Source organism: Piliocolobus tephrosceles, chromosome 2 (assembly GCF_002776525.5).
Source record: "Piliocolobus tephrosceles isolate RC106 chromosome 2, ASM277652v3, whole genome shotgun sequence".
In the NCBI taxonomy this organism is placed as follows: Eukaryota; Metazoa; Chordata; class Mammalia; order Primates; family Cercopithecidae; genus Piliocolobus; species Piliocolobus tephrosceles.
This window is the reverse complement of record NC_045435.1, coordinates 53,541,945-53,568,249: the sequence shown is the minus strand read 5'-3', so window position 1 is coordinate 53,568,249 and position 26,305 is coordinate 53,541,945. Positions and strand designations below refer to the sequence as shown.

Genomic DNA, 26,305 nt, shown 5'->3' with positions numbered 1-26,305 from the left:
CAGAGAGCAGAGACCTGAGGCAGCCCTTGGAAGCTGCCCGTCCCCCTAACCATTCTGCCTTCTTGGACCTCTGGGCCTGTGATGGGAAAGGCAGCCTCAATGATCTCTAAAATATCTTTCAAGTTTATCACCCAATGTCTTGATGAATAGCCTCTGGCTTTCTTTGATCATACTAATTTCCTTCTCAATTGGTTCCATGTTCTTTCATTCTCTACCACATCGCCAGGCTTCTAGTTTTCTAAATCTTTACACGCTACTTCCCTTTTAATTATAAATTCTGCCTTTAAATCAACTCCTTCCTCTATATTTTACTGTAAGTGGTTAAAAATAGCCATTAAACAACCTGCATGGTTTGTAGTTTAGCTATTTTCTTTGACCAGATATCCTAATTTATCACTCTTAAATTTTGCCTTCTATAAAATCCTCAGGCACAGGCACAGTTCATCCAAGTTCTTTGTTACCTAATAACAAGGTGGGGGAGGGGGTCTTAATTCCAGTTTCCAACACCTTCTTTCACATTTCCATCTGAGACCTTATCAGAATAGCCTTTTCTGTCCATATTTCTATCAATATTCTAGTCATAGCTACTTAAGTAATCTCTAAGGTCCAGACTTTCCCTAGTCTTTTCTTATTCCAGCTTTCACTCGAATCACTCTTAATGCTGCATTCATGATAATAAAGACTTTTTCTAGCCTACTCCTCCAAATTCCTGTAGCTTCTGCCCATTATCCAGTTCCAAAGCCATTTCCACATTTCTAGGTATTTGTTATACCAACAATCCCACTTCTTGGTAGAATTTTCTGTCTTAATTTGTTTTCTGTTGCTATAAGAAATTACAGAATGGGTAATTTATAAAGAAAAAAAAAAGGGCCGGGCGTGGTGGCTCAAGCCTGTAATCCCAGCACTTTGGGAGGCCGAGACGGGCGGATCACGAGGTCAGGAGATCGAGACCATCCTGGCTAACACGGTGAAACCCCGTCTCTACTAAAAAATACAAAAAGCTAGCCGGGCGAGGTGGCGGGCGCCTGTAGTCCCAGCTACTCGGGAGGCTGAGGCAGGAGAATGGCGTGAACCTGGGAGGCGGAGCTTGCAGTGAGCTGAGGTCCGGCCACTGCACTCCAGCCCAGGCGACAGAGCGAGACTCCGTCTCAAAAAAAAAAAAAAAGAAAAAAAAGTTTATTTGGCTCACAGTTCTGGAGGCTGAGAAGTCTCAGAACATAGTACCTGTACCTCATAAGGACCTTCTTACTGTGTTATAACATGTCAGAGGGCATAAGGCTCTTGGCAAAAAGGCAGGAGCAAGAGAGTCAGATACAGTTTATTTTTACAACAAATCTATTCTCCAGATAATAAACCCTCTCCTGTGATAACAACATGAATGAGGGCAGAACCCTCATTAATTCACTAATCTACTCATGAGGGCAGAGCCAACATTAATCCATTAGTGAGAGATGAGGGATTAAGTTTCCAGTACATGAGCTTTTGGGGGAAACATTCAAACCATCGTACCATATTTAAAGAAACATACCATAGCTCCCACATCTACCATCTTTTATCAGACAGCCTTCATATCACCATTTTTATAAGTATGTCTTCTACTGTGTGAGCTTCTACAAGCAGAGACCTATTGTTTACCCAACAGTGAAACACAAATGCCTGACAGATTGTGGGCATTTAAAAAACATTAGTTGGATAAATGCTTTTCAGATAGGGATATTTTATTTTAAGCAGCAGAAATTGACTCTGGTTAATTTCAGAAAAGGGGATTAAATGGAATTTTCCCTTTTGAGCTTAGAGAACCAGGCTGAGAAAGAGGCAGGGAAAAATCCAGTCTAGACCACTTGGAAAGAGGAGCCACAGCAGTGGGCTCATAGCGAAGTGTCTGGTGAAGACACAGCTACTGGGACAAGTAAATACCAACTATATATTTTGGAAACTTCTAGAATTGTTTCCACATACGGAAGTGTGAACAAATGGGAGTCAAACTGAGTCCTGAGAAGGAGAGAAGCTATAGCATTTTGTAACTAATGGAAAAGGTTACTTCTAAAAAGTATTCGCTATGCTCCAAATATTTAGCAGGCTAAAGAAACTATTTTGGTTCTGATAAGGTATGCAAGCTAATTAAAACCAATTAACCTATCAGCAGATAAAGCTGAGGCCAAGTCCTCTCTTAATGCATAGTCCAATTTTAGAACAGGTATAGTTCTTCTAACTTTTGATATTCAAGACATAGTGAATAGACCTGAGTTGATTATTAATTGGTAGTTATGATTGAGGAAGCACTAGATTATTCTAGTTGTTGTGCTTTTAAAATATACTGCTTATTTTTATAATTCAGTGTATTTTATTTCTCTCTTAAATAATTTGCACTGTAAAATACGGGGCTCAGTTTTATTTCAAACAGGATAGAATGCTTACATATTTTTGTGCCTTAATGTGGTCTGAAAATATACACAAGTTCTGGTTAGCTTTTGCTTGCTCAACACTTATTTCTGTTGTTCTGATAACTGTACCTTGAGTTTTTTCTTTGGGCAATCAATCCTCTTCCCCTATGCTTACCCCAAGAATAAATGCATGGCTTCTGAGAGCAGAAAAAGATAATCTATAATATTGTTTCTTTCACCTGGAGAATTAAAAACTAAAGTCACATTTTGAATGTCTGTGTGCTGAAAGCTCTGGTCTAGATAGTTTTCTTCAGATACTTGCCAATTTTTTAGTGCTGATTGGTTCTGTGAATAAAGATGATGAAGATAATAGCTATAGTGAACCTATCAAACCCAGAATATATGGGCTAGGGTTTAGTGATAAAATACCATTAGAGGTGAAAATCAGATTTATAATTAGCCATGTGAGAAAAAATAGAAAATAAAGATTAAACCAGGGAGTGGTAAATAATAGTTGAGATTTTTGAGAGAAGGCACCAAACCGTGCCTTAAAGTTAAGTTTCTTAATGCTACTTCAAGTGATATTTTACCTTATATTTAAAAACACAAGGAATTTTTTTATCAATAAATATTTATAGGGTAATATTAGTGTATAATTATATGCATAAGCACACACATATGAATATATATGTCATAATAAAAAATGAGGTTAATTGGTTATATGATCTACTAAATACTCATGAATGATTTTCTTACAGCTGTGTAATTCCATTAATGAACAATATCATGGTGAGTCTGGAGTATATTCCCAAGGGTGTCTTTAGTCATCATTTTAGCTAGTTTGTTTTCATTTTAGGGCATTGAAAAATTGTTTTGGGAAAAATGGTTCTATGGCATTTCCTGCAAGATAATTAAGGGAGACAAAATGAAATAAGAGGTTCAGCATTCATAAAAAGTTTGGGAAGGTATCAATGTCATATCAGAGTCAGCTTAAAATATTTTTATTTATCATGTGTTTCTCGAGCTCTTGCTGTGAGTCCAGCACCATCTCTGTTTGATGAAATAGGCATTCCTAAGTTCATCTGCATTGACAAGCCAAGACTAGAAGAGGCAGAAGTTTGGAACTCTCTGCTCCATATGACAGTTGTTTCTCCTTATCTGTGGTTTCACTTTTCAAAGTTTCAGTGACCCATGGAAAATTTCAGAAGTAATAAGTTTTAGGTTGCACACATTCTGAATATTATGCCAAATCTTGGGCTGTACTACTTCATCCCATCCAGGATGTGCAATGTACCACGCTGTGTATTTTATCCACCTATTCATCATTTAGTAACTATCTCAGTTATCAGATCAACAAATCACAGGGAAAAGAGGGTGAGTACAGTCTAATAAGATATTTTGGGAGAGCAAGAGAGAGAACCAAAGAGAGACCACATTCATGTAACGTTTGTTACAGCATTTTGTCATAATTGTTCTATTTTATGATTAGTTGTTATTAATCTCTGCACCTAATTTATAAATTAAACATCATCTTAGGTATTCACATACAGTTTGAAAAACATAGTACACATTTGCCAGTCCCTAACATGGAATCTAACAGGGCTACATAGGATGGGTACTATCTGGGGTTTCAGATGTCTACTGGGGTCTTGGAATGTATCCTCTGCAGATAAGGAGGAATTAATAATGTATTGTAAGTATGTATATATCCTCTACAGATATATGTATCCCCTGAAGATAAAGAGGAACTAAGTAAGATCCAATCTGATAAGCCACTTCATAATGGACTCTAAGTCTTCTAGGAAGAGTTGCATTCACCCAAGTAAATCAAGCCTAGAAAGTGACAGTCTTAGGGTCAACCTAGTAACAATTTTTCTTTAGTGTCACTTTAGAAAGGCATGGTAGAGAAGGCAGCCCCACTCATTTTCTCCGAGTACATGACAAGCAGGGCCAAGGCTTATATTTTCAGCTGGGGAGATTTTTTTTTTAATATTAGGACAGACCTCTAAAATCTAAGTATCAGAGGATTACAAAAATAACAGAGGAGTCGAAGAATATGGAATCACCAGTGAGGACTTGAAAAGTAAGAACTCTGATTTTGCCTTTCTAATTACCTGTCATCTTCGAAAAAGAGAGCTAAACCTGGAAAATTTGGAACAGAAGCCAGTGTCATCTGTAATATTTGTTTCTATTTTTAAGCAACAAAAATTGCCTTAAATCAAGTGCATCATGTGTACATTGGTTTTTAGATTTTAATAGCTTATTCCTCTTCCTTCTCTACAAACTAGAGCTTTAAACCCCCACTTTGATAGTCCTATCTTTCCCCCAGTAAGTTTCAGCTTATTTTTGAGTCGAACTTCTCTGGTCCTCTTTTACATGTTTGTGGTCACCCTATTATTACCATCTTGAACTTTGTCACTTTTTCTTTTTCTGTAGAACATGTCTTTTGAGCATTCAAGCTCCCCAGAGAACATTCTGTACCGCCACAGATGATTCTTTAAATACCTTCCTTTGTCTCTCATCAGGATTGTCTGTGCCTGTTACAGAGAAAGCTCCCTCAGGAAGGCAGGACTGTATTAGCCTAAATTATAGCTGTATTCTCAGTGCCTATACAGTCGCCTGAGTATAAAAGGTGCTCAACACAGATTGAATGCTTGAATGAACAAATAAGGAATGAATAGTGTTGGGGAATCTTGTAGCCAATCTCCTTTAGATACAAACAAATTCAAGACACATTATAGTCAGTCTTCGGTGGCAGGCAACAAAAATTGGCCTGGGTAAGATTAGGTAAAATAAAGGAAGTTATTGGAAGAAGATGGGTCAGTTCAAGGATATAGCTCTGAGGTCAGATCAGATCTGTCCTGCTGTCTATCATTGTGCAGCCCACAAGCTAAGAATAGTTTTTATACTTACAAATAGTTGAAAAAATCAGAACAAGAATAACATGTCATGACGTAAAGATTATATGAAATTCAAATTCCAGTGTCCATAAATAAGGTTTATTGGAACACAGCCATGCCCGTTTGTTTACACATTTTCTGTGGCTGTGTTGCACTGCAGTGGCAGAGGGAAATAGCTGTGACTCAGAATGTACATCCAGAAAAGTCTAAAATATTTACTCCCGGGTCCTTTTCAGAACTTCGCCAATCCCTAAGTTAGCACATGGAATCCAACTGGGCAACAAGACCTCAGGGTGGTCATAATTCCTTAGGGAATTAAGAAAGCAAGATAAGGCTTGGAATCCAGGTAGCAGAAAGCAAGAGACAATTACTTGGGGTGTCACCAGCAGAGTGAATCTGATTACCCACATCCTAATTTCATTCAACTCAGTTTCCAAATTCCAGAAACAGTGAGCCTAAGGAGCTTGACTTAGTTTACATGCCTGGCCCTTGACTATAGGAGTTGTGGGGAAGGAACCTTGATTAATGTCTCCATTATCTAGAAACTTAGAAAAAGGAACAGTTATTCATTCTAGTACTTGAACAGTGATGCCAAGTTAAAATCACACCTGAGCTTATTCCCTTCTCCCTTCAAAGATAAACAGAAGCCATTTGCTACCTGGTCACATACAGAGGCTGCTGCACAGTGGTGAGTGCACCACAGACATTGTGACTGCTTGTCATTAAGACTGAGTGGACCCCTCATTACAGACTGTGTTTGCATTCATCAGACTGTTACCTCTCATCTCTTCAGCTGTGTTTTGTCCCAGATGATCACACCCAGATGTGCACCATCTCATGCCAAAGTGACTGAACACCTGGGAACCCCAGGGATTTTTTTAACGATTTACTTAGATTTTCTCAATCTAGTTTCAAAACTGGTAAACTACCTGTTAATAAAGCTATCCTGGAGATTTCTCAATGAGACTACAAAGGCATTAGTGCTTGCCCAAATAGGTGTAAGAAGATGAAGAACAGGATGTCTTGGTATCATATCAGCAGCGTATATCCAGTCTTTATCCTCAGGAGCTATTGCCTAAAATTAAAAATGACCATTCAAGGCTGGGCACAGTGGCTCATGCCTATAATCTCAGCACTTTGGGAGGCTGTGGTGGGAAGACTGTTTGAGGCCAGGACTTTGAGAGAAGCCTGGGCCACATAGTGAGACACTGTCTCCACAAAAATAATAAAAAATATTAACCAGTCATGGTGGCACACCCCTGAAGTCCCAGCTACTTTGAAAGTCTGAGGTGGGAGGATCACTTGAACCTAGGAAGTAACTGGAGACTACAGTGAGATATGAGTGCACCACCGCACTCCAGCCTGAGTGACAGAGGCCCTGTTTCTGGAAATAAAAAATAAAAAATGAAAAGAAATGGCTGTTCAGTGACCATGAGAAAGTCTAAGAGCAACAGTTTCAGTGGCAAGCCTGTTTTACTTTTGCTTCTGCAGGAGGCTCATGCTAAGCAGAATGAGGAGATATAGATAATTTCCAAGCTTGAAAAAAGATGAAATTCAGTTATCATTTTTTAAGTGAAGTGTAATAGATAGATAAGAGATTGATAAATTACCTTCTAGTGTGAGAGTCAAAGTTCCCCTGCATAAAATGCAGTTTCTGGAGAGCCCATATACAGTGGGTAAAGACAGTGAGTCTGTGTGGGTGTGTGCAATGATAAAACAGTTTTCTTTATTTTTGAGTTCCAGAGAAAATGGATATGTAGGGATCTTGTTTATCTTTTTGTTTTTGATTTTTGTTGTTGTTGTTGTTTTGAGCAGAATAGAGACTTTGGGGAATTTGAGGGATTGGTGCAAAAGTGTTTGTGGGTGTTCTTTCTTCATGTCAAGCTATGAAATAAAGTCATTTTATCTCAAAACGCCCTTAGTTGATGCTGGGGAAAACATTTTTTTCCAACCTGGAGGACACTTGGGAAAGGACCTAGCAGCCAGTGCTTTGAGAAGGAGAAGACAGATGTTCTTGCAGGGAGTGGAGAAGGGACAATGAGGAGAGACATATGGGGCGACCAGTCTGGACTCTGATGACATCCTTCCCCTGCCCAGACACCATGTTTAAAACATTCATCAATGTGGAGAAGGCAGGAATACCAATTAAGTGAGTTTAGCATAATAGAAAATCAATTTTAATTGTCCCAAATGGAACTATTGTTTACAGTTACAGATGGCTGCCAGGCAGTACCTGGGGAAAATAAATGAGTCCAGGGAGTAGGGAATTGCTTTCAATTCCTAGGAGTATTGCAGGAAAGACATTGGAGAATTCAGTCTAAGAAAGTTTTTGCAGAGAAAATAGATGCCCTGTAAAGGCTGAAAAATGTTTCCCTTTAGGACTATGCAGTTAGTAGTGTCGTCAATTTCCACCTCTCACCTTTCTCCTGGTGTTTTCATAGGAGGCATGGACCCTCAAAATAGTTATTATTGCATGGATTAAAATCATTGGCAAAGAAGAGGGGAACCTTGATGAATGTCCTCATTATTCAGAAACTTAGAAAAAGGAATAGATATTCATTACAGTACTTAACAGTGTTACCAAGATAAAATCTTTTTTTCTCTGTTTTTTTTTTTTTTTTTTTTTTTTTCTATCTGTTATGCTAAACTCACTTAATTGGTATTCCTGCCTTCTCCACATTGAAGAAGAGGGGATGGCTAATGAGTACAAAAATATGGTTACATAGAAGGAATAAGATCTAGTGTTTGATAGCACAATAGGATGACTATAGTTAACAATAATTCATTGTATATTTCAAAATAATTAGAAGAGTGGACTTGTGATATTCTTAGTGCAAATAAATAATAAATGCTTGAGGTGATGGGTATTTTAATTACCCTGATTTGATCATGACACATTGTATGCACATATCAAAACATAATGTTTCCTGTAAATATCCATAACTCTGATATACCCATAATAATTAAAAATTTAAAAAAACTAAAGAGAGAAGAACATCAGCAACCACAAACCAAAACTACCTCTTACCTGATCACTTCACCGTGTCTTCTCTTTTGCTTCTCTGAACTTCTAGTGCAAAGGAAGTATTTCTTTATTGCACTTCATCTTTCCTATCTGTAGCTATTTGCATATTTGCCTTATCTTTCAACTAGTATAAAAATTCCTCAAAAGCAGTATTTCACTTAACGGAGCTAAACCCATCACTTCACTACTAACTGTGTGTGCCTTGAGTGACTTAATCTATTTCCTTAGCTGTAAGCTGGGGGCCATGATGACATCCGATTTATAGTTCTGTGGTGAGTATCAAGTTAATAAGAATGAACCTTCCAGAAAAAATTCTGGTGTGTAGTTTGAACTCAGACGTTGACTGTTAATATGATTTTTATATCCTTTTTGTCTCTTTTAAGAAATAATTGAAACATATCCTATACAAAAATATGTAATTCTCCTATTGAGAAATCCTAGAGACGAATAAAAAGAAAAAGTTGCCCACTCTAGGTAACTTTCAGCATAGATCGGCTTAAGACCCATTGCAACAAAAGTACATGAAATACTTATTAATATTGCAAATTCCTGATGAATGAGAGTCTCTGGGATTCTTATTTGTATCTTCAGTAAGCTTGCCAGATTATTCCGTGACAAGCTACGTTTTCAGAAGTTTGGTCAAAGGAAAGTGGTCATCTCTGGATGTATTAATTGGTGAAACCCAGATGTAGGCTCTAAAATGCCCATGTGGAATGTTTCACTCATTTTGTCGTGAAAGATGACTTGCTTGGAGTGGCTGCAATCCCACTCCTGTTTCTATCCACCACAGTGAGGATAACTGATTTCTCAGACAGTCTCTTAAAGTTCCTGGGCATGGCTCCTTGGACCTCCCTTGTAAAAACTATAGGGCTATTTCATTTGCAGAATTGAATAATTAACATAAATCATTGCATGGTGCAATATAAATCCACTGTGAGCCTGACCTTGATCTAAGCGCCTACCATGATTAAAGGCACCAGCATGACCCTTCACCCACTGTGGAGCTCAGTAGAACACTTTCCATAAAGTGCAGGCATAGGATTTTATTCTCCAGAGTCTGCTTTGATGAAACTTTGCTGAGATTTTAATTTCTCTAAAACCTAATAGTGTTTGGGAGTTAGCTGGGTTTTTGTTTTCTGAATTCGAGTTATGACTGTTGAGTCACAGAAGATATCTAGTGCTTCAAACAGAACTGGATTTGACTTTTGGTTCTGTGTGACCTTAGGCAAGCCATTCAACCTTGTGTCCCTAGGTTTTTCCATGTGTAAAATGGAGGTATTGATAAACACCTCGAAGAGTGTTGTGAGAATTAGGAATACACTTGAGAGCCCCTGTTACACATGTGAAATGCTCAAGAGATGCTAGTTTCCTGTTCCTTTAAAACACAAGTGCAGTGTTAAATGTAGAAGGAAAAAAAAGACATCAAATATTTTCTCTTAACTCAGTTTCTCAACTTCAGGACTACTAACCTTTTGAGCCTGATAATTTTTGTTTTTGAGGGAGGAAGGGAGACAGGTGCCCCATGCATTGTAGCAGGTTTAGTTTTAGCAGCATCCCTGGCCTCTGTCCATTAAATACCAGTAGCACCGCCCAGTTCTGACAATCAAAAATGTCACCAGACATTGTCCATGTTCCCTCGAGGGCAGAAATCACCCCATTGAGGATCACTGTCCTGGTTCTTGGCCTAGAATTTTAAGCCATTAAGTTGTAAAATCAAACTAAGAAATCAAACTGTTAGTTTTGCCAAGCCGATATCAAAAAGGAAACTAACCTAGCTATGATCGTTATCCTTTTGACAGCTCCCCAGCCTTATGAAGGGGAAATCTCACAGTGCTATTAGGGTGTAGCAAAGGAAGGTGCCTGTCACCTTGAGGACTCACAAGTAATCCATGAGCCACAACAAAGGTTAGATTCTTAGACTTTAAAACACCGTAACCTCAGGCTGGCTTATGTCACAGATTTTACTAAACTAGGGCCAGTGACTCTTGCTGTGTAAACTAGAGGACAATGACTTTTGCATGAGGCTGATATAAACATGAAATGGTAAGGCCAAGCATGATGGCTCACACCTGTAATCCCAGCATTTTGGGAGACAGAGACAGGAGAATCCTGTGAGCCCAGTTGTTCAAGACCAGCCTGGGCAAAATAGGGAGACCCTGTCTCAATAAATAAATAAATATAGTAACAAATAAAAAAATTAACTTGACATGGTGGTACATGCCTGTGGTCTCAACTACTTGGGATGCTGAGGTGGGAGGATCTTGGGACTGGAAAGCAGAGCCCGCAGTGAGCGTGGTCACACCACTGCACTGCAACCCGGGCAACAGAGTTGACACCATACCTCAAAAAAAAAAAAAAAAAAAAAAAGAAAGAAAGAAAGAAAGATCAAGGAAGGAAAGGAAGAAAGAAAGAAATGGTTAGTTCATTAATTCTTAAAGAGAAATGGAACGTCAGGGGTATTTCCATTCAAATTTGTATAACCAGCACTTGAGATTCTTAAAACAACTGCAGGGGAAGCCAGATCACTGAAGATCCTTGGTGAGCATTCAGTGAGAACTAGAGGCATGAGCTGGAGCACTGAATGGCATCAAGCTATCAGAGCCTGCTGTGTCTTTCCAAATAGGGATGTGGACCAGTGAGGCACACTGGCTAGTTCTTTGAAGGGTATTGACAACATTTGCCTCTGCAACCTGACTCTTTGCTTCTGTTGATGACCAAGCATTTTAGTATTTTTTCATTTAAGTTTTATCAGGTCCTGTTAGAGCTTTGATCTTTGCCTTGGGAAGGCTTTGTGCATTATTATAGGAATGTAACTGGTGGTGTTTTTATAGATGTACCATAATTCTAGGTTCCTGAGATGCACCTTCCTGTAGACCCCACCTATCCACTGGACTGTCAGTCTCTCTACTGCCAGCCTCCCCTCAGCACACTTGATCTTTCAGATATTCTTTTCACAAGCAGGGCTATGACATGCTTTCTTTCATATTCTGCATCTCTCTTGGAATCATGTTCACGAGGTAAGAAAGTGGACAAGTCAAGGCTACACAAATCACACTGAGACCCCAAATATCTTGTTTCCTTTCCTCCTGGTAAAATTGAGGTAGATGCAGAGAAGTTTTTGGTCATTTATTTTGTATTAATTTCTTAGAAATTGCTTTGTCCTCGCTTTATACATAATTAGCATTTAATAAACATTTATCAAACAGCAAATGTTTATCTGAATAAACAAATGTGTGTTATTGTAATAATAACGGTGGTTGTTATTATTATTATTATTATTACTATTATTATTATTATTTGAGACAGAGTCTCTCTCTGTCGTCCAAGCTGGAGTGCAGTCGCATGATCTCGGCTCACTGCAACCTCTACCTCCCAGGTTCAAGCGATTCCCGTGCCTCCGCCTCTCGAGTAGCTGGGATTACAGGCACCTGCCACCATACCTAGCTAATTTTTGTATTTTTTGTAGAGACAAGGTTTCACAATGTTGGTCAGGTTGGTCTTGAACTCCTGACCTCAAGCAATCACCTGTCTTGGCCTACCAAAGTGCTGGGATTACAGGCATGAGCCACAATGCCTGGCTGGTTATTATTTTTCTGATACCAGCTGCTGATTGCCTTTTAGGGCTTATACGGGCCAGGTATAAAAACTGTTTAGGGATTATCCTAGTTCATCTTCATAATGGTTCAATACATTCTGAACTTCTTTTATCACCAGATTTTAACTTAAGTAGTTTTCCCAAGCTCATCCAACTGACATGTGACAGAGGTGGGATTTGAACTGCTGCCCAAAGTGCATATTTACTGTGGCTCAAGACCCTTATATGTAATTGGTAAAACCCGGAGGTTGCCTCTAAAATGCCAACATGTGATATTTCACTCATTTGGTCATAAAAGAGGACTTGGTTGGGGTGGCTGCAGTCAGCTGAGATCCCACTCCTGCTTCTATCCACTATGGTGAGGATAATTGATTTCTCAGTCTTGTAAAGCTCATAGGCATGGCTTCTGGACCTCCCTTGTAAGAACTGTTGGGGTTTCGTTCCCAAGAGAGCACAAGCCCCAAGAGAGCTGTGGTGTGATTCCTTTTTCAGCAACAGGCTTCAATGTCTTCAAGCAGGAAGGCCTTGGCAGCATTTCCAAGGGGTCAGGGAATTGTAACTATGATAATGGAAGTTCTGCAAACTTAAGGCCAGGGTGAAGGCAGCTGCAAGTTAATGCCATTTGATGGTTCTTACGTAAAGTGCATTAGAAAGCATCACAGAATAAGCTTCCTCATTCTGTCCGCCATGACACCTTGTTTAATTCAGGTATGATAGGTTTTAAACAAGAGTATAAAAAGGTTTCAGTTACTGTGATCTTTCCTCTCTTCCTAGGAAAAGGTTTCATATCAAAGTTTCTCTCTCTGATTCTATCTTGCTCCTGACATTAAGCTGTTAATTCATTGATATTAAAATGCTTTTTTAAAAAACCCTCTAAACTGACTGGGTTTTTCAAACATCAAAAATATAATACCAGAGCTGCCAGCTCTTGTTCCCTGTAGCTTACGTTTTGGCTAACAGCCAAGCATCAGCTGATCAAACTCTAAGAAGCCAGACAAATTTAAAACCATAGCTGCCCAAATAGAAATTAGTAAGATGGTTATCAGTAAATGGAAAATAACTTTCATGTAATACCTCTAAATATCGGTTAATGAAATAAGTCCTCAATTTTCCAAAGTGAAAACTAGACCTGTGATTAATGTTAAGATTTAGCTGGCAGTTTTATCATTTAAGATATAGCTGGTCCTTTTTAAAAATATTTAAATAATTCTCATTCATTATTTTCTTCACGTAACAATCTAGAGCACTTTTCTGTCTGTTAATCCATTGAATTAAATCTTCACAAGAACTGTGACAATCAGGCATTATTCTCCACTCAGTTTTGCATTTGAGGAAACTGAGGCCTGGATAAATTAAGTGACTTGCTCAGCTAGAAAATGACAGTGTGAAAATATCAACCCAGTTTTTTTCACTATACATTTACTGTTCTTTTCACTCAAGTAAACCATTTCTTGGTAGAACTGAACAGCTTTTACTTTCACTATAAAACGTACTTAGCTAGCCGGGCACGGTAGTGCATGCCTGTAATCCCAGCTATTTGGGAGACTGAGGCAGGAGAATTGCTTAAACTCAGGAGGTAGAGGCTGCAGTGAGCTGAGATAGCACAATTGCACTCCAGGCTGGTTGACAAAGAGAGACCCTGTATAAAAAACAAACAAACATATTTAGCCATTATATTTTCTTTTCTGCTGGAACTCTGTCTGTTGATCTGGGATACAGGCTAAGTCTAGAACTTTTGCTGTTACATGGGACTTCTCAGTTAACCTTAATATTCAATTCAGATAATACCATTCATTTATTTGCAATTTACTGGGGCAGAAGGCATGGAGTTAAAGAGATCATAGATAATTCCAAGTTAACAATGAAGCATAATTAGAGTCACTTTTTGATGATCTCAAAATAAATTTATATCATTTTGTGTGAGTAATGTCAGGCACCTGAGACCTGTTTCTCAGTAACAGTTACCTTTAGTATAAAAAAATTGTTCTGGTGCTTAGTAACTTCAAACAAGACAAATTTGTTTTGCTCATTAATCTGTAATTTGGGCAGGATTTAGTGGGGATAACCTGTCTTAGCTCTACATTGCAACAGCTGAAGTGGATCAAAGGCTGAGCGGTAGAATCATTTGAAGCTTCGTTCACTCACTGGGCTGGTGGTTGAGGCTGGCTGCTGACTGAGGACCTCAGTTCCACCCCATGTGAGCCTATCTGTCTACGCTGCTTTATGCTTCTTCACAGCATGGTTGCTGGTTGCTTAGGGACCACATTCCTAAGAATGCGATCAAGAGAGACAGGTGGAAGATATAGCCCAAGGATTCAGCCTTGGAAAACCATATAGAATCATTTCTACCGTGGTCTATTGGATGAAATAATCTTAATCCCCCACCCAGATCAAAGGAGAGGTACATAGATCTCACTTGTGGATAGAGAGGAGCGTCACTTATATAAATAAAGCATGTGGAATGGGCCATCATTGGAACACATTGTCTTCCCAGAAGAGCTTGGTAATCTCATTATCCTTGGTTGCTAGAGTCCTAAAGGAGAAGCAGGAAGACAAGGAGGCAGGCAAGTTCTTGTTGAATTAATAGGTTTAAGAGCCACTTTTGTGGTCAGCCAGGTATGTATCCAGCTTAGGCATATAAAAGTCCTATCTTGCCCTTACTAATTCCCCTAACTTCTAGTCTTTCTTGCATCATTTAATTATCCTATATTTTGGCTTCTTTATGTTCTAAATTCAAATGACTCTCTAGACCTGAAAAAAAAAAAAAAAAAAACGACCACCATGGGACTTGTAATCTTGTTTAATCTTGTTCATCACGATAAAATATCTAAAACTCAGAACTAACTCTAACACAAGTTCACATTCTACTAGTTATTTGCTTAGCTACTTAGCTAGCTAGGCGTGCTATGCTCTTTAGACAACAAAAAGAATACCGAACCCTTTTATTTTGTAAGGTGGATCAGGGTGTACAAGACAAGTTTCCTGGGGCCTGATTCATATCATGCCCTTGTTTAAGACTCATAATGTTGTTACACAGACAACTGAGCTGTAATTATAGCATTCAGATTCCCATTTAAAATAGATCCCATTTCCCTGAGGGAAATCATCCAACTCGTATATTTTCCTGAGTGGGGCATCAGAAATGCTTCTGTCAGCTCATACATAGTATGACACTTCATTGTGAAGGCAACTCTAGTTTTCACATCCTTGCTGCACACCCTGCAATACATTTAAAGCTTGAGGATCTCCCTTTCTAACGTATCCCAGATTCTTTCCATTTTCCTTTGATGCCTACTGTACCTTCCCTGACCCCCAACTCAAATTCTGAGCTGTAGATGCGTGCTGACCCAGGTTTTATTGTTCCTAATGGGTCAAACTGATAATAATTGTTCAATTGTAGTACGTAGAAGTATTAGTCCAAAAACTCAGGTGTGCAAATAATTATTTTGAATGAATAAATGTATCTTTGTAGTTTGAGCTCCCTGTTTCACTGGATGGTGGCACGTGATGTTGAGCAGGCCAGTCTCCCGGCTTCCCATCTTTTCCCAGGTTGCCGGTGCCGTAGATGTTCCCCTGGCCTTGGCACATGGCCAGGTAAAGCCACAGTTCTTGGTCATTGCTGTGGTCTAAATGTTTGTGTCCCCTTAAAATTCACATGTTGAAATCCTAATCCCCAAGGTGATGGTAGTAGAAGGTGAGGCCTTCGGGGAGATGATTAGGTCTGAAGGCAAGCCCTTGTGAATGTGATTAGTGCCCTTAGAAAAGAGATGCAAGGAAGATCCCTTGCCTCTTCCACCATGTGAGGTCACAGTGAGAAGGCAACGTCTAAGAATCAGAAAGCAGACTCTCACCAGACACTGAATCTGCCAGCAACTTGATTTGGGACTTCCCACCCTTCGGAATTATGAGAACTACATTACCACTCAGTTAATAGTATTGTGTGATGGCAGCTCTAATGGACTAAGACAATCATTTTCCCTCCACATGAAATACTGGAGATGTATAATACCTCTTTCTAGACATGAACTCATGTCTGGTGAACCTCACCAAATGATATTCTCAGGTCTGCCTCTCAGGTATTGCTATGTTCTTTAGATAACAAAAGGAATACTGAGTAGCCCTCCCAAGTAGACACATAGAAACTCAGTGGGGACAAATTATTTCACCAGTTTCTGCAGGCAAAATCATTTATAGCTCGCCAATTCTGAATGGAGGGAAGGGAGGCAGATGAAGTCCCTTGAGCCCTACGTGTCTCCACATGCCACATGGACAGTTCTATTCTGTTGTTCCTTCTCTGTGTTGGAGTGTGGAACTCAGAATCTCACTCTCCCTTGGGCTTTACCCTGGAAAGTGACTCATATAGGGTTCCAGCTGCCCTTTCTCCCAGCTCATTTTGGAGGTTCATAGGCCTGTTCAGGTTTGTGTTAGACCGTAGCCTCTGAAATCTTTGTCTAACCTGGAAAGAAGGGGAAAATGCGGAATAGGTTGGCTCTTTCTGATCAAAATCATTGTAATATGACTGGACCTTGCCTTTTTAAATCTAGTAATTTGAATCCTGTGTCATTCTATATCATCTTTTCTCTAAGTACAAATGCAATCAACTCAGGGTAGGGGGAGGAAGACTACAGTTTTAACAAACTAAAAACAGGCAATGAACAGCAGTCAAAGGTTCCTGCTCTTCTTTTTCTGTTTCAACAGTTCTCCCAGGAACTTGAGATGTTTCTTTGTACTTCCACATGAACCATCTTATCTATGCTTACGTTTCCATTTACAGACCCATTACTACTGCCTTGTAGGGCTATGACACCTGCCCTCCTCCCCACCTCCAGAGGTCAGTTTATGCTTCTACCTGCTGACATTCTTCCCACATCCACACTCATATTTGGCAGCCAGAAAATTTCTTTCCATAAAATTATGATGTAGTTATATCTGTGTCTACATCCCAAGACTTCCAAAACACTTTCACTTCATCTCAAGTTCATTTCTCCAGATTTGTAGAAGACTGAAAGAATTAAGTAACATGTCAAGGTCACAGGCTGGTAGGTGACAGAATGGCCCATGAAATCCATGGCTATGAACTGAGTTGTGTCTCTGAAATTTGTACGTCAAAGCCCTAACCCCCAATGTATACTATTTTTGAGATGAGGTCTTTGGGAGGTACTTAGGGTTTGATGAGGAAATAAAGCTGTGTCCCTTATAATGGGATTAGTATTCTTAAAAGAAGGGAAACAATAGAGAGCTAATGCTCTCTCTTCTCCTCTCTCCTTTTCTTTCTCTCTGCATGTAAGGATGCAGCAAGAAGGCAGCTGTCCTCCAGACAGAAAGAAGACTCTTGTATGAATAGGCCAGTCAGCACCTTGATCTTAGACTTCTCAGACTTCAGAACTAGGAAAAAGAAATTTCTGCTGTTCAAACAATTTCTGTTGTATTTAGTCTATGGTATTTTATTATAGCAGGCTGAGCTAATGAAGACATTCATGTTTCTTTTCTTTTTTCTCCAACTTACTGTATTTCCTTCTTATATTCTCCCATGACTCCATGATAAGGTACTATCATCAGTTGTCTTTTTGTTGTGCCTTTCAACAAAAAGATCAGAAAAGGAGAAGGGTCCATTGATATACAGAAAAATGTTTTCCTTAGTGAAATTGCCTATTTCCTCTCCCCATGTCCCTAATCAATCCTTGAAACCAGGCTTCCTGGTTGCTTGTAACAAACGGAAACTACAAGAAATACGGAAGTAAGTTTTGCTAGCAATGTGCACTCTGATTTGCTAGGCTGGACTTTAATGCAGACTGGTAAGCAGGCATCTCTGAGCTGGTAGAAGTGTACACTCCTGCTGTATTCCATCATGTGGATCAAAGGCCAGGGCTAATAGCACTTAAATAATAAATGTGCTTTTTTAAAGTATGCATCATTTAAATTTGAGGGAAATGAGCAAACCTGGGAAGACTACAAGGGATGTACTTTCCTGACAATGATATCATCAAAAAAGGACATTAAGAAACGGGAAGAAATCTTCAAGATCTCAACAAGAGACTGTTTTAGAAAAACTAGTCATCAAATTTTGCCTTTGTGACTGGCATGGTCACTGTTGTATTAGCATATAGGTGGGTCGGGATATAATAGGGATTAAGGACAGATAAGGAAATACAGGGATGGGGAGAAGAGGGATTCCAGGAAATAGGACTTTGAGAAAAATAGAGGACTTTATACAATTTCAAGACTTTGAGGGTAACTGTGGTTTAATCTCTCAACATAGGTTTCTGGGTTTTGTTGTTAATGCTTTTTCAAAGTAATAAGTTCCAGTGGGTGCCACAAAAAGCCCCTCTTCTTCTATCTTGCTCCTAGAGAGATCATGGAGACTAGGAGGGTGCTGGATCTGAGAATTCATCATGAGCCCTAAGTGAATTCAGATGATAATCTCAATCACTATTCACTGATCCTCAAAGAAAGTCTATGGGACACAGGTGTCAGAATTCTCTGGTGTTAAAAATACAGTGTATTGGGTTCCAGTCCAGGTGAACTGAATCCAAATCTTTAGGAATGGAGTATAGGATACTGATTTGTTTTGTGGGGCATGGGGTCTCCCTGTATTACCCAGGCTGGTTTCAAACTCCTAGACTCAAGTGATCCTCCTGCTTCAGGTTCTCAAGTAGCTGGGATTATAGGCATCCATCACAAAGCCTAGCTGGGAATGGAATTTTTACATTTTTATGTTCATATGTATGCATGTATGAATGAATTATTTAGTGGGTACATGTGCAGGTTTGTTACAGGAGTATATTGAATGATGCTGAGGTTGGGGTTTCTACTGTCTCCATCACCCAAATAAGGAACACAGTACCCTGTGGGAAGTTTTTCAGTCCTTTTCCTCCTCTCGTCCTCCCCATTTTTTGATTCCTCGGTGACTATTGTTTTCATCTTTATGTCCATGTGTATCCATGATTAGCTTCCACTTATAAGTGAGAACATGTGATATTTGGTTTTTTATTTCTGTATTGATTCACTTAGGATAATAGCCTCCAGCTGCATCCATGTTCCTACAAAGGAAATGATTTTGTTCTTTTTAATGGCTGCATAGTATTCCATGGCATATATGTACTGTATTTTTTAATCCAATCCACCACTGATGGGCACCAGAATTGATTTAAGTCTGTGCTACTGTGAATAATACTGTGATAAATATATGCATACATGTGTCTTTTTGATAGCATGATTTATTTTTCTTTGGGTAGATACCCAGTAATGGGATTACTGGGTTGAATGGTAGTTCTATCTTTAGTCCTTTGAGAAATCTCCCAACTACTTTCCACAATGTCTGAACTAATCATGCCAACAGTGTATAAGTGTTCCCTATTCTCTGCAATCTTGCCAACATCTGTTATTTTTTGACCTTTTAATAACAGCCATTCTGACTGGTGTGAGAAGGTATCACATAGTGGTTTTGATTAGTGTCTCCCCACTAACTGGTGATGTAAAGCTTTTTTTCCTGTACTTATTGGCTGCTTACATGCCTTATTTTAAGAAGTGTCTGTTCATGTTCTTTGCTCACTTTTTAATGTTTTTTTTTTCTTGTTGATTTAAGTTTCTTATAGATTATAGATATTAGTCCATTGTTGAATGCTTAGTTTACAAATACTTTCTCCAATTCTGTAAGTTGTCTGTTTACTCCATTGGTAGTTTCTTTTGCTGTGCAAAAGCTCTTTAGTTTAATTAGTTCTTAACTGACAATTTTTGTTTTTGTTTGCTTTTGAGGACTTAGTCATAAATTCATTGCCTAAGCTGATGTCCAGGAGAGTATTTCCTAGGTTTTCTTCTGGGATTTTTATAGTTGGAGGTTTTAACATTTAAGTTTTTAATTCATCTTGAGTTAACTTTTGTATGTGGTGAGAGGTAGAGGTCTAGTTTTACGCTTCTGCATATGGTTAGCTAATTTTCTCAGCACCATTTATTGAATAGGAAGTCCTTTCCCTATTGTTTATTTTTATCAACATTGTCAAAGATAAGTTGATTGTAAGTGTGTGGCTTTTCCTCTGAGTTTCCTATATTTTATTGGTTTATGTGCCTTTTTTTTTCTTAACAGTACCATGTTGTTTTGGTTACTGTGGCCTTATAGTTTGAAGTCATGTGATGTGATGCATCTGGCTTTGTTCTTTTTACTTCAGATTTCTTTGTCTGTTGTGACTCTTTTTAGTTCTATAAAAATTTTAGAATTGTTTTTTCTAATTCTGTGAAAAATGATGTTGGTAATTTGATAGGAATAGCATTGAATCCATACATTACTTTGAGCAGTATGAACATTTTTACAATATCCATTCTTCCAATCCATAAAAATGGGACATTTTTTCATTTGTTTTTGTTTTCTATGATTTATTTCAGCAATTTTTTATAATTCTCTTTCTAGAGATCTTTCACTTCCTTGGTTATAAGTATTTGTAGGTATTTTATTCTTTTGTGGCTATTGTAAATGGGATTATATTCTTGATTTTGCTTTCAGCTTGAATGTTATTGGTGTATAGAAATGCTACTGATTTTTTTACATTGATTTTGTATCCTAAAACTTTACTGAAGTTGTTTGTTCGATCTAAGAGTCTTTACAGTTTCCAACGTGTAGAATCATATCAGTGAAGAGAAATGATTTGATTTCCTCTTTTCCTGTTTGGATACCTTTTATTTCTTTGTCTTGCCTAATGGCTCTGGCAAAGCTTCCAGTGTTACATTGAATGGGAGTGAGAGAGTAGCCATCCTTGTCTTGTTCCAGTTTTTAGGGGGAATACTTCAATCTGTTGCTGTTTTAGTATGAATTGGCTATGGGTTTGTCATAAAAGACTCATTATTTTGAGGAGTGTTCCTTTGATGCCTAGTTTTTTAGGGTTTTTATCATGAAAAGATGTTAAATGTTATCAAATGTGTTTTCTGTGTCTATTGAGATGATTGCATGTTTTTTTTTTTTTATTCTGTTTATGTGGTAACTCACATTTATTGACTTGTATATGTTGAACTAAACTTGCACGCCAGAAATAAAGCCCACTTTATTGTGTTGAATTAACTTTTTGATGTGCTGGTTTCAGTTTGCTGCTATTTTGTTGAGAATTGCTACATTTATGTTAATCACGGATACTGACCCACTGTTTTATTTTTTTGTTGCATCTTTGCCAGATTTTAGTATAAGTATACTACTGGTTTCACAGAATAAGTTAGAGAGAAATCCCTCCTCCTTAGTTTTGTGGTATAGTTTCAGCAGGATTGGTACCAGCTCTTCTTTGTACATCTGGTGGAATTCAGCTGGTAATCCATATGGTCCAGGGCTTTTTTTAGTTGGTAGATTTTTTATTACTAATTCAATTATAGAACTCATTATTGGTCTGTTCAGGATTTCAGTTTCTTCCTGATTAAATCTTGGAAGATTGTGTATTTTCAGGAACTTATTAATTTTCTCTAGATTTTCTTGTTTGCGTTTATAAAGGTGTTCATAATAGTCTCTGAGGATCTTTTGTATTTCTGTGGAATTGGTTGTAATGTCCCTTTCACTATTTCTGATTTTGCTCATTTGAGTCTTCTTTTTACCTTGTTAATCCAACTAGTGGTCTGTTGTTTACATTTTCAAAGAACCAACTTTTCAAAACTTCATTGATCCTATGTATGATTTTTGGGAACTCAGTTTTATTTATTTATGCTCTGCTTTTAGTTATTTTTTTTTTTCTTCCACTAGCTTTGTGTTTAGTTTGTTCTTGTTTTTATAGTCTCTTTATATGCAAGGGTAGATTGTCAATTTGAGATCTTTCTTTTTGATGTAGGCATTTAGCACTATAAACTTTCCTCTGAACACTGCTTTTGCCATGTATCAGAGGTTTTGGTATGTTGTGTCTGCATTTTCATTTTTTTCAAATAATTTTTTTATTTCTGCCTTAATTTTGTTGTTCACTCAAAATTTATTCAGGACAATTCGTGTAATTGTGTGGTTTTGAGAGTTCCTCTAGTATTGATTTCTATTTTTATTCCACTGTGATCTGAGAATATGCTTGGTATGATTTAGTTTTTTTTTTTTAATTTATTGAGACTTGCTTAATGACATTGCACGTGGTCAATCTTAGAGTATTGGGGTGGGAAGAACGCATATTCTGTAATTGTTGGGTAGCATGTTGTGTAGATATCTATTAGGTCTAATTAGTCAGGTGTCAAACTTAAGAACTTTTTTGTTAGTTTTCTGTCTCTATCTGTCTAATGTTATCAGTGGGGTGTTGAAGTCTGGAAACTGAATATTTGACAAGAATCTTTCAAAAATATTTTGTGGTAAAGTTTGAGAGCCCTGTATTATCAGCGTCTTATTGTCTAGAATGGTGCCAAGCTCCTATTAGTCATCAAATGATTATTGCAGTGAATTAATACATCTCCAGTATGTAGCCTAATTACTGACACATGATAGGCTTCAATTAATGTTTGTTGAAGGAAACTTTATGATAGCTTCTGGTTCTTAAGAGGCACTTTGGAATGAAAGAATCCATCTATTCACCTACCAAGCCGACTGTCTATTCGCACATCCATTCAAGTTTTGGGGTTTGGTATAGCAAGGAGACACTGCAAGGGAAGTTTGTTATATGGGCAGAAATTCTTTATTTGTTTAGGAGAGAGTCTCAAGAGTAGAATTATTAGGTCAAGGTCACTAACATTATAGAGACTCTTTTTTTTTTTGAGGTTTCAATATTTTATTCAGGTTTTTTTAAGTGATGTTAATTACAGCATTTGAAGGGGAGGATCTAATTCCACACAAAATGGAAGACTCTAAAATGTACCCATTAAACTGCTAAAAAACAAATTGAGTGGTGAGAATACAACAGAAGTCCAATTTAGATTCTGAGTGTTGTCACCATGTGATTACGATCACACAGACACTTCCAAGCTTATAGCTGGAGCTCCTGGAAGCTATTTCATACTCTGGTGCAAGGGCAAAAAAAAACACAACACAAGAAGGAGTAAGTCCTGAATTATTGGCTTCATCACATCCACCTTCTCCACCCCAAAATGGCACAAAAGAAACAGTGACCACACCCTGCAGACCTTTTGGTGTAAAAGAGGTGATGATGAACTGGGGTGGGAACAGGTCATGAAGATCTGTCCAAAAAAGTCCCATTCCGGTGAGTTTGTACACACCATCAAGCAGCAAGCCTCTCATCAATTAGGGTTAGGAAACCAAGGTTCGATTCTCAGGAAATCACAATTTCATTCATTTACTCAATATGAATTTACAAAGTGCCTACATACTATCAGCTTCCACTTGCAGCCATTTCTAGATAAAAAAGAAACCTGGCATCTCAAAGGGGCCACTAAGCTCCCCCCGAGTCTACCACTGAAAGGACCTTTTTTGGAAATGGGTTTCTTCTGTACCTCTGGAAGGGTAACATCTTAAAGCTGAATCATCTTTAACCTGGAGAGCTAACATATTTAGCAATACTTGCATCCCAGACATACAACATTAAGATACACTAAATTCTGAAAGTAGCTATGCTGCAAAATAGTTTAAAATTAAACAATTGTACAGTATTCATTTATGCTTGAAATTCCAGTCCTAGACCAAGCTTGTGGCCACCAGCATTGACGTTCTTGCCATCCAGAAGAGCTGACAGTGTCAGTTTGATACCTGGCTTTAGAGTCTGAGTGTATCCTAAACCTATCAGGCTGGAGTTGTTCACTTTAGCCGAGAAGCAGGCGTCAGGGTCAATCTGATACTTGGCTGCTATTCCGAAGGCGTGTTACTATTTCCTGCTGTCCAGGCGAGATTGACAGCGGTCTCCAACTTCTTGTTCACTTTCTGGTAAATGGAGCCGCCAAACTCTGTCCCGTCATTCACATTAGTGTGAAGCTGGAATTCATCAGTCTTGTAGCCAACTGCAAAGTTGCTCTGGGTCACTCGGGATTTTGCAGTCTCAAAATTCATCTGGTAACCGGCCAGCCAGCCCTCGTAACCCAGCACTAGAGCACCCCGGATGGAAGGTCCAGCAATGTCAAAATCCATGTCGCAGCCCAGGTTAATGTGCTCCCGCTTGTACCCTGTCTTGATTTTAGCATTTTTTTCCCCAGTGTTAGGTGAGAAGGATGAATCGAAGGTCAGCTTCAGGCCACGTGCAAGCTGATCTTCCACAGTAATCTCGGTGCCTAGTGTATTGTCGGTGTTCCATTTCTCTGTAAACGTCAGGCCGTACTCAGTCCATCTGTACTTGGTTTCCAGACTGCCCGTCACTTTGGTGGTCTCAGTGTTGGCTGAGCCTGAGCTTGTAAATTCCAATCCATTCTCAGATTTTGTTTTCAAATCAAGCTTTATTAAGCCAAATCCATAGCCCTTGGTGAAGACATCCCTGGCAGATTTGCCAAGATCGGCATACGTGGGTGGCACAGCCATCTTCTGCTCAGAGGCGGTGGCGGCGGGCTCGGAGGCGGCTACAGCGGGGGCTGCGGCGCGGAGGCAGGGAGCATTATAGAGACTCTTAATGGACACTTTTTGTCAAATATTCTTGCTCCATAGCTTTTTCACAGACTCTCCTTAGTTCTCATAACTTGGTTCCTAGCCCACTGCCTGTATGATTCCCTGAATGCATGAACACCTTTGCATTTTGCTCAAGGTTAATCAACCTGCCTTAAGATATTGTTTTTATTGTTTCTACTCTCGATCCTCAATGTCTAATCAAACCCTTGATCCTGGTACCCTTACCAGCCCTGTCCTAAGAATGACCACTCCTGGCATGACTGAAAAATTATGGCCATTCTCAAAAGACTCAACCTGGTGAACAAATAAGCTGTTGTTGTTTTGACTCAGAAGACCACTGGCTGTTAGGTTCTTTTCTTTTTTCTTTTTCTTTTTTTTTTTTTTTTTGTCAGTTCAACATTTTATATGTTTATTTTTATACTTTAAGTTTTGGGACGTGCAGAACGTGTAGGTTTGTGACATAGGTATACATGTGCCATGGTGGTTTGCTGCACCCATCAACCCGTCATCTACATCAGGTATTTCTCCTAATGTTATCCCTCCCCTAGCTCCTCACCCCACAACAGGCCCCAGTGTGTGATGTTCCCCTCCCTGTGTCCATGTGTTCTCATTGTTCAGCTCCCAATTATAAGTGAGAATATGCGGTGTTTGGTTTTCTGTTCCTGTGTTAGTTTGCTGAGAATGTTGGTTTCCAGCTTCATCCATGTCCCTGCAAAGGACATGAACTCATCCTTTTTATGGCTGCATAGTATTCCCTATGGTGTATATGTGCCACATTTTCTCTATCTAGTCTATCATTGATGGGCATTTGGGTTGGTTCCAAGACTTTGCTATTGTGAACAGTGCTGAAATAAACATACATGTGCATGTGTCTTTATAGTAGAATGATTTATAATCCTTTGGGTATATACCTAGCAATGGGGTTGCTGAATCAAATGGTATTTCTGGTTATAGATCCTTGAGGAATTGCCACACTGTCTTCCAAAATGGTTGAACTAGTTTATACTCCTACCAACAGTGTAAAAGTGTTCCTATTTCTCCACATTCTCTCCAGCTTCTGTTGTTTGCTGACTTTTTAATGATCACCATTCTAACTAGTGTGAGATGGTAGCTCATTGTGGTTTTGATTTGTATTTCTCTAATGACCAGTGTTAATGGGCTTTTTCTTAATATGTTTGTTGGCCACATAAATGTCTTCTTTTGAGAAGTGTCTGTTCTTATCTTTCACCCTTATCTTTCTTATCTTATCTTTCTTATCTGTTCTTATCTTTTTTGTGGGGCTATTTGTTTTTTTCTTGTACATTTGTGTCTTTGTAGATTCTGGATATTAGCCCTTTGTCAGATGGATAGGTTACAAAAAATTTCTCCCATTCTGTAGGTTGCCTATTCACTCTGATGATAGTTTCTTCTGCTGTGCAGAAGCTCTTTAGTTTAATTAGATCCCATTTGTCAATTTTGGCTTTTGTTGCAATTGCTTTGGTTGTTTTAGTCATGAAGCCTTTGCCCATGCCTATGTCCTAAATGGTATTGACTAGGTTTTCTTCTCGGGTTTTTATGTTTTAGGTCTTATGTTTAAGTCTTTAATCCATCTTGAGTTAATTTTTGTATAAGGTGTAAGGAAGAGGTCCAGTTTCAGTTTTCTGCAACTAGCTAGTCAGTTTTCCCAACACCATTTATTAAATAGGGAATCTTTTCCCCATTGCTTGTTTTTGTCAGGTTTGTCAAATATCAGATGGTTGTAGATGTGTGACATTAGATTTGAGGCTTTTTTTTTCTGTTCCATTGGTCTATATCTCTGTTTTGGCACCAGTACCATGCTGTTTTGGTTACTGTAGCCTTGTAGTATAGTTTGAAGTCAGGTAGCGTGACGCCTCCGGCTTTGTCCTTTTGACTTAGGATTGACTTGGCAATGTGGGCTCT

At 38.6% G+C, this 26,305-nt stretch overlaps 1 protein-coding gene and 1 pseudogene across 3 annotated transcripts in view; one reads left to right on the top strand and one right to left on the bottom strand.

Moving 5' to 3' along the window:
• GRM7 (glutamate metabotropic receptor 7) overlaps positions 1-26,305 on the top strand; it is an 880,316-nt gene that overhangs the window by 646,627 nt on the left and 207,384 nt on the right. The window lies entirely within an intron of this gene.
• LOC111546966 lies at positions 22,584-24,368 on the bottom strand (annotated as a pseudogene). Its single transcript, XR_002732986.1, has one exon. The product of XR_002732986.1 is annotated as a voltage-dependent anion-selective channel protein 1 pseudogene (transcript).